At 44.3% G+C, this 19,447-nt stretch overlaps 1 protein-coding gene across 1 annotated transcript in view; it reads right to left on the reverse strand.

Annotated features, from left to right (window-relative positions):
- Window positions 1-19,447, reverse strand: part of cacna1ea (calcium channel, voltage-dependent, R type, alpha 1E subunit a) — a 136,244-nt gene that overhangs the window by 98,123 nt on the left and 18,674 nt on the right. The window lies entirely within an intron of this gene.

Raw genomic sequence — 19,447 nt, forward strand, 5'->3', positions numbered from 1 at the left:
GTCGTCTACCTTCCGCATGCTCCATCCAACAATGCGCGCCCGTAGTGGAAGGAAAGACAGATATCTGCTCACTCGTGCAACTCTGTGTTTCGAGTGCACCGGCCCATACTCACTAAAGAGAGAACAACACGCTGCACGCGCTGACTCGGATAAACTCTTAACTGCCCTCGCGAGCAACAGCCTAGAAACCGATTTGAAGCGCCTGTCCAAAAAAGACGACGCGAAGACAGACGTTCGTAAGCATGACGACGACGTTCAAAAGGTCACTGGATATTTTGACATCTGGGTGGTCACAGCCTCTTCCTGGCAGCGTTACATCCTCCCAAGTTATTCACGTTCAAACGTATGCAAGCGGTCATTTAGTTGTTCGGCTTCCATCATCTTTGTAGCCTCCAAGGTCAGAGTAGCGCGTCTCTTTTCCACGCGACCCCGGTATTCGGACCAGCCACACCGCGTGGATGCGTCCACGCGTGACGCCTGTATAACAACTCTGCTGAGAAATAAAATTCGAGCTCATACGAGACCGCAGAGTTCTGGAAATTAGCCCTGGGCGCCCGTCTCCCGCTTTTATTCCACTCAAAACACCAAAGCGTTGATGAAGAGCGCAGCCAGTTCCTTTAGGCAAATCACAAAAAATATATAACTTAAAACGGTGTGAACCGGATGAATTAATGATGTTTGCGTTTTTAATCAATGATATTTGTAAGATATTAATTGTCAAAATTATGTGAAGCGGATGTACCGAGAGCGTTCATACCTGGCAAGTAACGCGTCGTCTGATCAGATTTAAAATACAAGTTTAATGCATTTAAAACACAAGATTAATTCTCGTCTAAAATAGGCAGTACATTAACGTTCATCTATAAACAATACCCTTTTTCTATGTTACATATTTAAGCAGAAAGAGAGGGTTCGGGCCAGGATTAGAAATTTTAACCTGGCACATTAATTTCACTTAGGGGTTAACCCTAGCGTTAGTTTTCACTTCACATATCTCTGTCTTCTTCAGCCCACAGTAAAGCAGGCAGGTGTAACGTGGAGAGCATGTTCCGCGAAAGTGTGAAGGAGAGTGCAGCTGAAAGACAGCGCGTGCACTTTGACATCCTTCCGCGAGAGCAGATTACATTACAATTTGAACATTACAGTTCAACGGCATCACAGCATATGAGACCAGACATACACTGTAATTATGCAGCAGGAACAATTTCTCATAACTCTCATTCCATCATCAATTTGAGTGGCACTAACATTTAATTACCTTTGAGTGGTTTTAGTTATGCTTGTAATACTATGATAGTAAGCATTCAGAATTAGAAAACAACAACAACAACAACAACAACAACAACAACATTGAAGCAGAGGGGAGACAGAGACCAAGTTAAGTCACAACAGAATTTAATATTTATAAGCAGTGTGTGCTAATGATGCTCTACTGCAATATTAAACCTCTCTGCAGAGGAAACAAATAAATAAACAACAGATGCTGAAAATGCAGATGCCAAATGCCCCAATACTTCAGTGTAGGGCTGTTACAGGCGCACTGTAGGACACAGACCATTACAGACACACCGCCCTAGCCAGGAGGACAAAAATAGAGCTTTCTCTCATCCATTCTCTCTCCTTCCCTCTCGGTCTCTCTCACACACTCACACACACACACACACACTCACACTCACACTCACACTCACACACACACTCACACTCACACACACACTCACACACACACTCACACTCACACACACACACACACACACACACACACTCACACTCACACTCACACACACACTCACACACACACACACACTCACACTCACACTCACACTCACACACACACTCACACTCACACTCACACACACACACACACACACACACACACACACACACACACACACTCACACTCACACTCACACTCACACACACACACACACACACACACACACACACATACACACACACACACACACACGAAAATTAGTTAAAAATGAGGGAAAACTAAAGGAAGCAAACATTTGTGTGTTTAACAATATTAGTTTTATCAATATTGGTTTGCTGGCTAAAACTCAAGCTCACTAGTCCTTGACTATTGTCCCAAATACTGTTTAGTTTTGACAGCAGTGCACCATGTATAAAGCGAGTAGTGAGAGTAATTACAGCCTTAAGTCATCACTTCTGAAGATTAAGATGAACGCACCATCAACTATCGCACATACAGAGGTCAGGGGTCACTCTCAATAGACAATTAGTGTGGAACTAAAGCCCTTAGGGGTCTAGGAGTGAATGAGAAAGAGCATGTGTGTGTGTGTGTAAATGCAATGATGCATAAATGCATCAAGTCAACACGTTTCAATAATCTCCATAGTGCCTCTGCTGACATATGTGGGCATGGCTATGTAACAGCTGTAAAACCTTGTCAGAGGTTCTGTAAATATGACAGACCAAAAGAGCAAAGTTTGCACTGTTGAATGTAACCAACCAAACAGCTGTTTCCTTAAAACTAAAATCATAAGTCTTTAGTTAACTGCAATGTTTTCCTGCCCTTCTAGGCACTTCCTCCAGGTTAGTCCTGAGTAGATGATCATCAGAGCTCTTATCTGACACAACCAGCCTTATTTCAAAGTCCAGTCTGGAATGTGAAGCAGAAGCATCCATCCTCCAAGAACATATGCTCCCTGTCATCTTAACAATGGTCTCCATGGTGACAGTCATCTTAACACTGGTCTCCATGGTGACAGTACAGCCCTCAATGTCTTATTTGTTGTTCACCTTCCTCACCTTGATCTACCAAACAAACACACTCACTTCTCCTCCTCCTCCTCCTCACGTGCTTGCATACGCACACACACACACACACACACACTTCCAGTAAGTCTCTGCAGGATGTGCTGTATTTACATCAGATTTTGTGAGGGTCCGTTTTTCTTTCTCTGTCTGATCAGTTTTGGAACACAGAGTTGCTTTTTCCACTTGTTCGAAAACATTCTTGGTGCCTGTTTTTTTCCCCATAGACTTTTCCCTGTCTACAGTTTACATTCTGACAGGATACAATAATTTACAATGTTTACTATCAGGATGTCATTTGCTGTAAGCATTATGCAACCAACTCTTAAAACACTCCTCATAACATTAGTCCAAACATTTAACCTGTACTGGAGCCAGAAGACTAAGCCTCAGGGCCTGTTCACATGGTGTCAGTGATGGTGTATGTTTTTAGTCACCAGTTTCCAGTGTAAGGTTTATTTACTGGTTTTCATTGTACAGTTTTATTCACTGTTTTTCTACTGCAGCCAGTCATGTCCCCTGCAAGTTGTCAACTCACCCTTTACTCTGCATCAACATGAAAAGCCAAAGGATGCATCCTTCCCACCCAATCAGAGGACGGGAAAGAGAATTAACCCATCCCTCCCACCCAATCAGAGCACGGGAAAGAGAATTTCGCCATCCTTCCCACTAAATCAGCTGACAACTCTCAGGACAGCAGAGCTGGGAGCCCTTACAGGATACATGTCTGAGCCTCTGGGTTTACTGGAAGCTGGAACTACCAGGGAAGCATAGTTCTAGTCCTGCTAAAGGCGTTCTAGAAGCAACTTTGTTAGCAAACAAAGTCTTATAACCCAGTAGATACAAAATAGAAAAGATCAGCACTAACAGGAACTGACCATGATCCAAAGAGAGATACTGATCAAAGCTGACTTACAGCAATATCACCACAAACCAAGGCATATATCATAGAAGATCATAACATATCATAAGGTGCTTGACTTGTAATCAGAAGGTGCCAGTTCAAGTCCCACCACTACCAGGTTGCCAATGTTGGGTCCCAGAGCAAGACCCTTAACCCTCAATTACTCAGGTTGGATTCAGTCCAAGTTGCTTCAGCTAAATCTGACAAAAATATAAGTAAATTAAAAATGAAATAAATAAATAGAAACTCTGCAGGTTTCAGTGATATTTGGCATGACAGCAAGTACTATAGCACATCACAGAACCACATAATAGAGCTGGCAGGCAAAGTCTGGCTGAGCATCTTAACAGCAATTCAGTCCAGTAATCAAAACTCAGCAAAATTTTTCATAGCCTCAGTGTTTGATTATCACTTCAGAAATATCAAAAACGAAGCCTAGTTTAGTCACGTTGACTCATATGCGTGGTGTTGGACGGGCTAAATAAAGTAGTCCACGAGACAGCAGCATAGGCAGATGCTCAGACCTGCCGTTCCCCGTGCTGTTACCTAGCAACAGGCTTGTCCTCCCTTCTAGGCTATAACGCTAACTGTAGCTTACATAAAGCACATGTATACACATTAATCCACAGCTGACTGAGATCGCTGGTTGTATGTGGTGATGAGCTCATCCAGGGTGTGACAGAGCTGTAACACAGAAACTAATTAACTACTGGGATTAAAAGACAGAGCGCTATCTGAGGAAAACTGGACATTAATCTGTGTGCCTGAAGTGTATGAATAAGAAATGAACAGTTGCTCACGCCTACAAGGGACAGTCTTCCTGTGTCCAACTTCCATTTGTTTCTATATCCGTATCATACAAACTGTTCTAATGTGGGATCTGGAGAGGAAGCCCATGCTAAACCTTTTTGGCCATACACTAACACCATAGTTATCTTGAAACAAACCAGTATACCATGTACTACACTGCATTAAATAGGAAAGATGAACATTTGGAGTTCTTAGTACGGAACTCAAATCCAATGCTACCTTTATATTCACCAGCACTTTCATACATCATCCAGCATGTTTAATTATTGTTGTGTTAATTTTGTTAAAGTGGATATGAAGCAAGCAAAACATTTCATCCAGAGAAGGATGGGCCCCCTCTTTGAGTCTTGGTTCCTCTCAAGGTTTCTTCCTCGTGCTCTAGGGAGTTTTTCCTTGCCACGGTCGCCCTTGGCTTACTCACTGGGGGCTTGGACTTGGACATTTGTAAAGATGCTTTGTGACAACATCTGTTGTAAAAAGTGCTATATAATCAAATTTTGATTTGATTGATTTGACATAGTAGTTACACTCCCATATCCCCAATAGCCTCCACTGTCTTATAGTCTAAGGTACACCTCTGCTGTACCCTCTTCTCCAAAAGAACCTGGGAATGCCCCTTAGGTACTAAACTATAGCATGTGGCTCCATCTAGTGGTGCAAGCAGATAACATTCTAGAGGGAGCGTGGGGGCGGTTACACAAGTGTGCTGCAGCAGGACTAGGGTTATACATTGGGCCTTATTCAATCAGCCACCTGCCAAACATAACTGATGTAAACCGATCGAGTTTAAGTTAGGACACTTAATTAAATTTAATCCAATGCCTGCAGAAGCCTCACATAAAAGAACATGAGTGTGCGCCACATTGGAAAAATGTGTCAAAGCAGCACACACATCTCAAATTTTGTGCAAGCCACAAAATTAACATACAGCAAGCATTTGTCTTCACGGTAGTGACTTTCTCGAATATATAATTTGAGATTGGAATGATGAGACACTTAGGTCATTCTAACTTATTCGTCACACATCTTCCTCCTGACGCATTAGTGAGAAGGGCACGAGAGCTTTTACCAGGGTCACAACAAAACAGGGCAGCTATGCTTGACCACAGATATTCTCTCTCTCTCTCTCTCTCTCTCTCTCTCTCTCTCTCTCTCTCTCTCTCTCTCCATGCGGCAACCCCCACACATGCTCATTCACTCACTCTGTTATGACCTCATCCAGGCAAATCAGTTGAAGAAAAAGAAAAAAGAACCCACAGAAGAAACCTGAAGAGAACACAGAAGCTGAGTGTTGCCAGCACATCATAAACAGGTAAATACACAAATATATACAAACAGGCAGGACTGACTTCAGGAATGATCAAGGCCAAATTAACAAACAAAACCCAAAAACACTGACAGACTGACCAAAGCAAAACACACAAAATCCTTATGACAAAGCCCATTCACAACAGATATAGCGCACACACACACATAGTACACAGAAAAGCAAGCTCAGGGTTTAATCCAATACAAAGTAAAATCACAGTTCAAACCTGGTCTCACTAATATCTCACAAATCACAAAAGCCACAACAAAACTGCACGCACACATGCAGAGGGAGCACAGTAAAGCACGTCTGTCTCGCTTGAGGCACAGCACCAACACATTCACAGCCACGCAAAACACACTGAGGAAAAAGAGAGAGGATTATACTAGCAAGTAACTGGAATAAAAGATGAATTTACAAACAGCACCAGCGCTCCAGGACCAGTAGTGGGCTTCACTTCCTTCTTTCTAGGCACTTTTCTTTTCATAGTAAATGTTCCATAAGTATTTACACCTGCACACACAGCACCAATCTTAATCCTCCAGTTCAAAGCACCATCCTCCTAAACACAACACAGTACAACATCACAAAATTCACCATTTCACCATATTATGAGGTCAGAGGTGACCGCTGACTGTGCAGTTAATTTACTAAAACACTTTTGTAAAGTTGAAATATTGTAGTACTTTCTAATCTTGTAGATACATAGTCTGACATTGTTGCACTGTGATTTTTCTTACATGTTTACAAAAGTGAACAATTTTTGCCTGGTAAAACCAACAACAAACTTGTGAATTCACAGTGAAAGACTTCTATCAAACCAAATACATGTCATGGGACTCTATTACCCCACCAACAGGTCCTCCAGTATCAGTAAATCTGGGGTTTTAATAATTCAAGTGCTGACATTTTTCTCATGCTGGTGAGCCCTCACAGACCAGCCTGCTAACGTGGGTGTGCTGGAGCTCATTGTGAAACGTGGGGATTGGTGCCCATGTGCAGTAACTCTACTGCAGCCAAGAGACGCATTCATCCCTCATCTCCGAGAGGACGCAATTATCATATACTGCTGTGCGTAAATACTAATCACTCAGTTCTGTGATGACAAACTCATCTATCATAATTACAAGGGAGTCAGCAGTGTCATCACCACGAGGACACACTCACCCCACATCAACACAAGGACACACTCACCCCACATCACCCCAAATACACTCATGTTGTTTGGTCACTATAGGGTAACACAAACTGCTTCCCTGGGCCCTCTCCTGAAACCATAACATCTCTAATCTATTCACATCAGTTTCTCTCTCTTTCTCTGGTCAGTGAAGAACTATTCATAATTTTGCTATTTGTTTTACAAATGTTTACAAATAGGTCTGTTTATTGAGAATGCTGTAGACATTAGATCAACAAAAGTGACATTTTCTTGACAGTTATGGAAAAATAAATAATTCTATCCATTAAGGGCAAATGTCAGTAGTTATTAATTTTGCCAACACCTCCAGCAACTAAACAAATGCAATAAAATTAAGCTTGCTCAGGTAGGCTGTGGTGTTTAAACAATGCTGAGGTAGGCTGTGGTGTTTAAACAATGCTGAGGTAGGCTGTGGAGTTTAAACAATGCTGAGGTAGGCAGTGGAGTTTAAACAATGCTGAGGTAGGCAGTGGAGTTTAAACAATGCTGAGGTAGGCTGTGGTGTTTAAACAATGCTGAGGTAGGCTGTGGTGTTTAAACAATGCTGAGGTAGGCTGTGGAGTTTAAACAATGCTGAGGTAGGCAGTGGAGTTTAAACAATGCTGAGGTAGGCAGTGGAGTTTAAACAATGCTGAGGTAGGCTGTGGTGTTTAAACAATGCTGAGGTAGGCTGTGGAGTTTAAACAATGCTGAGGTAGGCTGTGGAGTTTAAACAATGCTCAGGTAGGCTGTGGTGTTTAAACAATGCTCAGGTAGGCTGTGGTGTTTAAACAATGCTGAGGTAGGCAGTGGAGTTTAAACGATGTTCAAGTGGTATTATGGAGCCCAATATGTACCAAGAAAATAAACCCGCACCATTACACCTCCACCAGCTGCCTGAACTGCTGATACAAGCCAATTTCTGACCCCATCATCTGAATGCTGCAGCAGACATCGAGACTCATCAGACCAGTCAATGTTTTTCCAATCTTCTGTTGTCCGGTTTTGGTGAGCATGTGCAGATCGCAGCTTCATTTCCTGTTCTCAGCCAACAGGAGGGACAGCCGGTGTGGTCTTCTACTGCTGTAGCCCATCTGCTTCCAGGTTCAGTGTGTTGTGTGTTCAGAGATCATCTGCATATCTTGGTTGTAACGAGTGAATATCTGAGTTGCTGCTGCTGTTTTACCAGTTCAATCCAGTCTGGCCATTATCCTCTGACATCAACAAGGCATTTTCATGCAGAGAACCGCCATTCACTGGATATGTTCTCTTTTTCATACCATCCTGTGTAAGCTCTAGAGATGGTTGTGCATGAAAATCTCAGATGATCAGCAGTTTCTGAAATACTCAGACCAGCATGTCTAGCACATACAATGCCATGTTCAAAGTCAGTTAAACTTTCCTCCCCGTTATGTGACTGGCTGACTAGATATTTGTATTATGTATACACACACACACACACACACACATACACACACACATACACACACACATACACACACACACACACACATACACACAAAGGTTTTATTAGCACAAGTGTCATCAATACAGTCTCCTCTGTGGGCCAGCGAAGCACAAACAATTGCTTGCTCCTTCTTATACCCTTCCGCACAAACACCCCCCATCCACCTTCATTTGAGCAACTGTCATGACAATCCAGTACAAAGTATTTTACACCAAACCATAACTTTACTCATATCCTCAGCAGGCTAATTTAGTTTTCCTATAATGTGTGTGTGCTTGAGCTGTTACTCAAACATCAAGAAAGCCCATGTATCACGTTAGGCCGGTCATCCAACAGGAGGGACACGTCCACTCCTGGTCAGGACCGCACTACACACCTGCCCTGCTCACAATCACCTGATTACTAACCCAACGCACCTGTTCCTTGTTTTCTCCTTTTATTTAAGCCCACAGGTACCTGAAGTCCGCGCTGCGCGTTAGCGGACTGTAGAGCGACTACCGAGCGCCACCGAGACGCTGACTTCCCCTTGTGTTCGCATTTCCTTTTTTTTCCCCCTTCTTGCTCTTTTTATTGTCAGAGACAATAAAGGCTTCCTCACAGACGCCTCGCCTCTCACTCCTTCTGTGCCGTCCACGTCACAGAATGCACAGCCATCTGGGAGCGAAGCGAGCAGCCCTGACTGGAGAAGCCTGCTCTCTGTTCAAATGACGGCACTTGAACAGTAGAGACAGGAAATAGGGGAGATCCACTCCATGGCACAGGGTCTTGGGCGATACGTGGAGAACCTCGTCGCTAGTCCCGAGAACAGAGCGACTCCAGCTACTACTCCTCCGGAGCCGGAGTGGGTAGGTGCTTGATCGCCACCCCCATGGTTTATGGAGGAGAACCAGACAGCTGTGAAGGGTTTCTGGTTCAGTGCGTGTTGTACTTTGGCTACCAACCTCGTCTGCCCGACCACACCAATGTGGCATTCATGATATCCAAGCTCACGGAGAAAGCCCGTGTCCAGGGCACAGCCCCGGTAACCAAATCCTCGCTGCTACTGAACAATTATACTGGTGTCACCCAGGAACTCAAGGCTACGTTCCATCACCCTGGCCAAGGAAGAATTTGCGGACAGGCCCTGCTACGTCTGAGGCAGGGTTTTCCAAACGGCTGATGATTACGCCATGGAGTTTCAGACGCTTGCAGCAGGAACACGGTGGAATGAGCCAGCTCTCGTGGACGTGTTCATGGGTGGCTTAAGTGGTGAGTTGCAGGCTGAGCTTGCCAGCAAGCAAGAAGCAGCCATGCTGAAGGACATCATCCATCTGGCCATTACGTATGACCACCTTCTGCAGGAGCGTCGTCGTCACGTTCGTCGTGGGTCACCCCATCGAGAGGTTACCCCACCAACCAGACCGGCTGAGGGTTCAGAGAAGCCCATGCAGCTGGGTGTAGCCAGAGTGTGACGTAAGCCAAGGGCACAGAGAGGAGAGGGATTTGGTGAGCTGCTCCCAGCTCTGTCAATGTTCCATATTCTGGTAAAAATATCGCACAGGGGCAGTCCTCTCTTTTCCACAGCCTTGGTGGACTCGGGAGCGACAGGGATTCTAATGGACGGGAAAATCGCGAGGAGGCTGGGGATAAAGGCCGTTTCCTTACCCTCTCCGTTATGCATACGTTACGCTTGACTGAGAACCTGTGGGCTCTGGGTTCACCACAAATGTCTCTCCTCGTGTACGCCTGGAAATAAACAGCAAACATGTAGAGCGCATATCCTTTTATTTACTGTCTTCTTCTCACCCCCTCACATCAGGTCTTCCCTGCTTATGTTCTCACAACCCTCATCTGTCATGGACCAAAAACTGTATCCTCTCATGGGCGTCCTCCTGCAATAAGCATTGCTTCCCTAACCGGGCTGTGCCCCCCCAGTCTACGTCAGACATCATTGTCCCTCGGGAGTACTGAGACCTTACTGCGGTATTCTGTCCTGTTAATCTACTCATCTCCCTCCTCATCATGCATGGGATTGCGCTATTACACTGAAGGAGGGGGTCATCCCTCCGCGACGCAGGATTTACCCCCTCTCCCAGGAGGAAGAGTGACTGATGGAGCAATACATAAATTGAGCTAAGGCTCAGGGTTACATTCGTCCCTCCACATCTCCACCATCAGCCAGTGTATTCTTCGTAAAGAAGAAGGACGGGGGGTTTGAGGCCATGTGTGGATTATCGAGGACTCAATGAACTATTGGTGAAATATCCAATACCATCTTCCCCTGGTTCCAACCGCACTTGAACAGCTGAGGGAAGCCAGGTATTTTACTAAGATAGACTTACGAAGTACATATAACCTCATGCGTGTCAGAGAAGGTGACAAGTGGAAAACAGCCCTCAGTACGTCGTCAGGACACTGAGTATTTGGTTTGACCTTATGGTCTAGCCACGGCTCCCTGTGTATTTCAAGCATACATAAATTAGGTCTTAAGGGAGTTTCTGGTAGATTTGTCGTCGCTTATATCGACGATATCCTGATCTACTCCTCTTCCCTTGACCAACATGTGTATGATGTACGTGCAGTTCTCTGTACCCATTACAGATCCAGCTATACTGCAGAGTTTCACCAAGCAGAGGTGAGTTTTCTGGGGTATATTAGGGAGGGTGACGTGCACATGCAGCCAGGCAAAGTGGAAGCAGTAACTAGCTGGCCTCGACCTCGGATGCGCCGGGAACTACAATGGTTTGCAAATTTGATTTGTTAGGTCCTTCAGTACCCTGGCCAGACCCCTCACTGTCATGCTTGAGGGCCAAGCCAAAAGGATTAAGTGGACTTCTGCGGTGGAAAAAGCCTTCGCAAACCTAAAAACGGCTTTCAATACCGCTCCCGTTTTGCAGCAACCCAACCCTGAGAAACCTTTCCTGATGGAGATCGATGTAGGAGTTCTTGGTTCAACTTCCATGTTACCTATAAACCGAGAGCTAAAAACATAAGAGTAAATGCGCTCTTACGCCACGGTCCACCAACCAGGAACCGGTTCTCTCCCTTGTATTTTGGGGCAACAATTAGCTGGGAATTGGATCGCAACATAGACTCTATTAGGAGGGCTGTGAGAGTGTGGGTTGGCTGTCTCTATGTCCCACCTGAATACCGTGGAGCTCTGATTACATGGGCACATACCGCTGTGGGAATGGGACACCCCGGATCCACTCGCACGGCACAGTTGTTGAGCTCCGGCTACTGGTGGACTGACATGCAGAAAGACATGGTGAAGTATGTGGCATTGTAAGACGCCACATACGCTGCCTGCAGGTAAGCTGCTTCCCCTACCTACTTCACAATGTCCATGGTCTCACATCTGTGGATTTTGTAACGGATTTGCCTGTCTCTGAGGGGAACACTGTTATACTAGTGACCATAGATCGCTTCTCCAAGAATCTCCAAGGTAAGATTCATTCCTCTAAAGGGCCTCCCTACTGCTTGGGAGACAGCGGACCTGCTCTTCCACCATGTTTTCAGGCAGTTTGGCCTGCCAGAGGACATTGTCTCAGGCTAATGGACAGGCAGAGAGGGCCAATCAAAAACTAAGTAAACTCCTACGCCTATACTGTAGACAGCATCCCGAAGTGTGGAGTACATATCTCTCCTGGGCTGAATACGCACAAAACTCTCCGTCATGCCACAAAGAAACTAACACCCTTTGAGTTTGTTCTAGGTTACCAACCACCGCTCTATCCCTGGAACCTCCCTGTGTCTGACCAGCCAGCTGTAGAAACTTGGTGTCGGCACAGTGAACAGGTCTGGGTGGAGACACACAGGTGGTTAAGCTCAGCCATCGGCGCCTACGAGAGAAAGGCGGATAAAAGGCGTGGGAACACCCCTCAGTATGCTCCAGGAGAGAGGGTGTGGGTGACAACAAAACATGGCCGGGCTAGTCCTAAAGGCAAGTTAGAAGCCAGGTATGAAGGTCCATATACAGTCATTAAATGCATCAATGATGTGACCTAACGGAGAGGCTTGCCTGATAACAGTCGAGCATCTAGGGACTTCCATGTCTTGGCCCTGAAGCAGGTGGTAGAGGGTCCTCTAGGAGAGGACGACAACCCTTTTGGGACTCCGCCTCCACCTGTGGAGGGGGAGCCGGCTTACCAAGTGAGAACCTTGCTTGACTTGCTGAGGAGAGGGGCGAGACCTCATTGACTGGGGGGGTACAGCCCGGAGGAGCGTTGCTGGATACCGGCCTCCCAGACCCAGACCCAATCGCCTCCTTTCATAGGGCTCATCTGCAAAAACCACTCCTGGGTGGCCGGGCCGGCCGTGCTCTAGGAGGTTGGCATGGTCGTTGGGGGGGGTTCTGTCACGGTAGGCCGGTCGTCCAGCAGGAGGGACATGCCCACTCCTGGTCAGGACCGCACTACACACCTGCCCTGCTCACAATCACCTGATTACTAACCCAACGCACCTGTTCCTTGTTTTCTCCTTTTATTCAAGCCCACAGGTACCTGAAGTCCGCGCTGCGCGTTAGCGGACTGTAGAGCGACTACCGAGCGCCACCGAGACGCTGACTTCCCCTTGTGTTCGCATTTCCTTTTTTTTCCCCCTTCTTGCTCTTTTTATTGTCAGGGACAATAAAGGCTTCCTCACAGACGCCTCTCACTCCTTCTGCGCCGTCCACGTCACACCGTCACTTAAATCCCTCTTGCCAAAGGGGAACGGTGGTGCGCGCACACACACACACACACACACACACACACACACACACACACACACACACACACACACACACACACACACACAGAGTTATTAAATCCAATTATTAAAAACATTTGCAAATTTATTTAAGAATAAATTAATAACTTATTTTCAGGAATAACAGTAAATCATACAGTTCTGTAATAATCTAGCAACGATGTGGAATTTAAACTCTTGGAGTTATGCTTAAGATTAAAACAAAGCCAATGTTTTTAATGGTGTCTTCATTCTCTTCTTAAAATACTTAACACAAATCTTGAAACTGGAATATGTCCAGTGCATTTAAGACAGGTATAGTAAAACCATTACTTAAGAAAGCTAATCTATAGTGTGCTCAGAAACCACAGGCTTATAACAAACTTGCCTTTCATGAGCAAGATACTTGAAAAATGACAACAGAGACCTTATTTACAGCTGCACTGCATCTACGATCATTGATTATTTTAATTAAAACAGTCTTGGATCAGTGCTGCTGTAAATAAGGTCTGGTTTTATACATGTTTTTTTAGATTTTTCCACACATATGGGTTGCATTTTACCATGGATGTGGGCTGCGTTTTTTCCGTGTCTAAACCACAGTCTGCGGCAAACACACGGAGCAGCTTCTTCAGCAGGTCTGGAGAGCCTGACTGCAAGCCTTCTTGCTCATGACAGCAAGTGTACAAGACATAGGAAGACAACACATATGTAGCCAAGACACAACAGAGATGAGACATACGGCGAAAAGACATACGGACCAGTTCATCATCTCACCACTCTCCTCCCCACTGAACAGTCACTTCATTACCCAACACAACGCTCTAAATTCATAAATAAATTACCAACGAGTAGATTATAGCACTGCACTTCCACACACCGCTCTTGACTTCCATCCCGTCCTGGGTTTGTCTCTGAGGCAGACACACATGGCTGACACACATCCTCAGGCTGATGAATAGGCCTTTTCAACATGTCAATATAAATTATTCAGTTCTGACAAACAAGCCTGACATTTAAACTCTGCTGGTTGCCTGAAGACAGGGCATTTATTGGCTGATGAGAACCCAAACCCAGTGGTTTAGATGGCATGTTACCTGTTTAAATTACTAAAGGCCCAAGAGCAATAATATACAAACATTCAGTTCCACAGAGGTCTTTAGCTCACTGATAACAGTGCATGGTGTGACCCTTCATCTTTTGTTGGCTTTAGGTGTGTAGACATAATAATAATAACTAAAATGTGTTAAAGCAAAATTCTAAAAGGTGTGTGTATAAGGCTCAGCTGTTTCCATACTACTGCATGACCATTTCACCTTTAGGGAAGGGAACTGGCATAGAAGGGGTCAGAGTTAGGGGTAAAGAATCAGGACTAGGGTTATAGGGTCAGGACTAGATACAAGGTCAGGTTTGGAGTAAAAGTGTCAGGCCATGGATGGTTATTGGGTCAGAGTATGTGTCATCAGGCCAGGATATAGGGTTTACATGGTCAGGGTCAGAGATAGTGTCGATGCTAGGGTTATAGGGTACCCTATACCATGGCTAGGGGTATAGGGTCAGGTCTGGGGTTATAAACCATTTGAAAGTGAAGTTTAACTGGTGGAAGAAATGACAGCATAGTGGCGTCAGGTGTAGGAGTTCAGAAATATGGGATCATCTGGATGGCTCTCTGGTTATTTTAATGGTTTGCCAACAGAAAACTGGCCGTCATACTTGGTCACCAAGTAATCTGTCAAGATTGAGAGGTCAGTCTCCCATGTGGATCATATCAGATGTATGAGGTTGTTGACCATTGTCATAGACTAATGAACTAACCCTTAGCAATCAGGCAAGGTTTCCTGACCCACAGGCTACTCACTGTAGGGTCAAGGGGTCAAAGATTAAACTAAATGGCCAAAGTTAGTGGCTGGATATCCTTATATACCTTGTCTAAAAACCCAGCATCTATACAAAAGAAATACTCAGGGTACCTCTTGACACTTACAATTTTATACTCAGCAATCACATCAAGGACCTTCGATCCCCAAGTCAGATGCCTTTAATGGATTACAGACTGATGCACTGCCTAGCCTGCAAGCAGAACATAAAGCACAGATAAACAAAAGCTCTTGTAAACTAATCCATCTATAACATAACACACTGCACTTGCACGGCTGATTATTAATGTTAAAGCTAGAGCAACATAAATCACTAGAACTACTGTTGTTGCTAAGTGTGTACAAAAATCTAAGTATTATTTCATACTGTAAAGCTAATGTAGGGCCTAACTAATACTGTGCAACCTTAAATATGTATTCTACCTCAAAGGGCGTCTTCCAGCATGGTGTTCTATAATGAAGTTTATTTGATTTTCCATTCCTATTCATTGCCTATGGATGCCCGTGCCTATGGATGCCCGTGTCTGGATGATTGATTGTCTATGGATGCCCGTGTCTGGATGATTGATTGTCTATGGATGCCCGTGTCTGGATGATTGATTGTCTATGGATGCCCGTGTCTGGATGATTGGTTAGTGACTGGATATCCATAGACAGACAAACATACATGTCAAACACACCTGTTAATGCATTTGCATATATGTGTTCCTTGTCCGGTGATTAAATCTACATATCTGAGTGAAACCAGACAACCTGTGAATTATACCTGACACTTTCATTAGAGGGTAAAAACTTCACACTAGGTGGCAGTAGACTCACTTCAATACAAAAAGAACTCTATTTACATTTACAAAATATCTTAAATCTACTTTTGATATCGGTTATGAATAAATAAAATATTTAGTCCAAAATATCAAATACAGGCACTGATTAAAACTGGCCAGTGAAGAAGGCAGCCAAGGCACACTAAATCACTTCTGAAAACCAGCTCCTAAGGCAATGTGAAGCCAGTACCTAATCAGGTGTAAACTAAGATTGTACATGTAATGCTATTCTGATTATCAAACCAGTATTCCAGAAGGCCACCCAGTCCCATAAGGACAGACCCTGGCTGTGGGTCCTTTACAGGCAGCAAGTTATGCATGCCGTCGCACGTACGAAAGTGGCTATGGGACCAACCGCGTGACTAACTTATGAAAGCTGAACGCTAAGAAAAGACCGTGCGCGCCTAAGAGTCTCCCAGCCTAGCCAAGCACACAGCTGCTTCGGGTTGTGTGCATGAATATAGTTTGTGCTCTTCATGCACTGGTCTGCTGAAAACGCCCCTTCCTATAGCAGAAATATGACAATGCCACGCTCTGACACCTTGCATCTCTGCCTATCTCAGGCCATGTTCAGTTACTGGTTTAACAATCAATCCTATCCTGACTTTCCAAACAAACCATGTCAAAGTCGTGATTTTCAGCCAACCATAGACTTCTTTCACCCGCAAACATCTCAAAAGTTCAACATCTCTCTGTCAAACTTCTACTCCGAAGCAACCAACTCTTAAGGGCAGAACGAAAAAGGGTTTAGAAGTAGAAAGGTATTATGCTTCTTTAAGTTGCTGTTCCTGTGCATGTTCACAAGGACTAGAAGTTAAGAACAGATCTAATAAGGGTTCTAGCAGCATGTGAGGAGCAGAAGGGCTGACGAAGGTGCTGGTGGACCTGATGGTGTTTGGTGGACAGGCCTCAGAAGTCTCTGCATGAGCTATCTCTTCATTGTTGCATGAAAGGTGGGCAGTGGGTAAACACTACGTACAGCACCCAGCCCGAATGACTTGTTTAATTAGAATCTGCAGGAATTAAGACAGAGCTTTACTGATCTGGTCAACATTTCAACATTTTCCTCCCTGTGATTTTGGAGCAATCAGCAGTGAGGTTTCCATGGTAACGGAGATGACCTGGGCCACAGTGGAGGCAGGAGAGGATGGAAACTGGACTGGACTACTGAGACTGGACCAGCGTTACACAGGCCCAGACAGGACCGGCGTCAGACAGGACCGGCATCAGACAGGACCGGCGTCAGACAGGACCGGCGTCAGACAGGACCAGCGTCAGACAGGACCGGCGTCAGACAGGACCGGCGTCAGACAGGACCGGCGTCAGACGTGTCCATTCCTTTTTCAGCATCATATTACTGCAGTTTGGTCATGAAAACCATTAGCCATCTAAAAATAAGATTAATAGGATATATTTATAGTATTAACATTAATAACATTCACATTAATTGTGTTATGCTTCCCAATGTCAGTTCATACAGTGATATATATTATGCTTATGGAACAAGGAGTAAAATGTGCTTGTGACAATTAATAGTCCCCATTAGTCCCCTTTAGTCTACATCAGTCCCAGTTAGTCCCCTCAGTAGTCCCTGTTAGTTTGTATAAGATGGGGACTAACAGGAACTAACAGGGACCAATGGGGACTACCATTTTACAATTGAACAATACTCTCTTGCATACCACATTAAATGTCACACACAATCACATCCACATATACAGGGACACACACCTTGCACTCATGCAACACATGTCTTCAATCCATTTATAGATCTGCTTGAGTAAGCAGAGAGATTACACATTGCATGAGTGTCCATCACTCTGCGCCCCACCCCTGACATGGAGGAGACTATAGCTGGGCACTCTGCTCAATACTGACCACTCCTTTGTGAAGATAGTTGTAAGCACCAAATTCCTTGGTGTTCACCAAGTGGAGAACCTTACCTGGACCCTCAACACCAGCCCGACAGCCAAGAAATCCCAGCAGCAACTCTACTTCCTGAGTAAGACACCCACTGATTATGACCGGTATATATACTTTTGGGTTTTGGGTTTCGTATTTTTTTTTTTTTTTTTTTTTGCCTTTTGATAGTTTATGGAAAATGATTATGGCTGTATAGCTGCCAACATTTCCTGTGTGTGCTCACACTCCTTACACTTCTGTTCTTCTACAAAAAAATAATGTTGCGTAACTCTTATTTTATTAACATGTGAATGTGAGGAGTGTTAATATGCAGTGGTTACAGGTACATCCGTTATGTATTTCACTGAGCTCAGTCTGGGGTCCTCTGGAGCCATTGATCTGCTCTGGGCTTCCAGCCAATCTTGATGAAAGTCTCACACTAATGGCTATGGTCCTGCTTCAAAACCAGCCCAGGTACAACCCTAACCTTAACCTAACTAACTCCCCTAACCCTAACTCCAACCCTAACCTTAACCTAACCCTCTCTCACACTCTAACTGTGACAGTACCCAACATGTAGGAGCACAGAACCATACAGCTCTCTGGAGTGTTACAAACAGGAAATCTCTGGAGTGATTACAGCCATCATCAGACAGTAAAGGCTCTGAGGACTGTTATTTAACCCTCAGGTGTCATTCATAGAGGATGTGCGTCTTTGTGTATCTTCTGTCCACATTCATGTTTCACTGACAAATCTCTCTCTCTTAGACACACACAGAGTGCAAAGAACACACACACACACACAGGTCATCATCAATGGTAATCATCACACACCAGCTGGTAGTCACCACATTCTCAATGGTAGTCACCACACTCTTGCAGGGAAGTAATCCCAAACAGACTTAAATTATTTTACGTTGACATTTTGCAATCTATAAAAATGAACAAAAAGGCATATATATATGAAACTATTTACAAACTGTATGACTGAGCCAAACAAAGTATTTAGTGTAATGCTAACTGGGGATATGCAACCTCCACCCTACAATTTTAACAATAACCCCTCCTCTGATTTATTATATGGGTTTTTAGCAAAGTTGTAATATGTGTGTGTTTGGACTGTGTGTGCTTGAGCAGTAACAAATTCCTTTTTCTGCATACACTACTTTAATTGAAATCAATCAGTACACATTTTACTTTACTGATTTATTCTGTTTTTATTGATTATACACTAATGGTTTTCAATAAGGCATAACCATCTTTGATGATTTCTACACACAACTCTTAGGTGAGGGAAGATATTTTCTGTTCTCAACTCCCACATCCACCAGCTGAGGCAGCGCTACTGGCACAGTTAGCATTAATAATATAAATCATGTAAATGAAGCAACACATCGCCATAAGCTCCAGTGCCATCAACCACATGCATGCTCCACATTTGTTCTTCACACAGTCACTAAATTGTTTAAAATCAGATTTCCCAGCAGGAAGTGGATGAGCTCTGATTTGATTTATAGTGGTATTCAGAAAAGGTCAACAACCAAACAATTACTTAAATGTTATAAAATTTAAAAAAATACCATTTTATCCAATTCTTGAAATTGAATTCACTGAGTTTAATGGGGTCTAGGCAAGGGCTCGGTCATGCAGCAAGAAAAAAAAATGCACATGTAGGTACGTTTTTATTTTAA

The sequence above is a fragment of the Electrophorus electricus genome, chromosome 25, assembly GCF_041902795.1.
Source record: "Electrophorus electricus isolate QZ-2024a chromosome 25, ASM4190279v1, whole genome shotgun sequence".
In the NCBI taxonomy this organism is placed as follows: Eukaryota; Metazoa; Chordata; class Actinopteri; order Gymnotiformes; family Gymnotidae; genus Electrophorus; species Electrophorus electricus.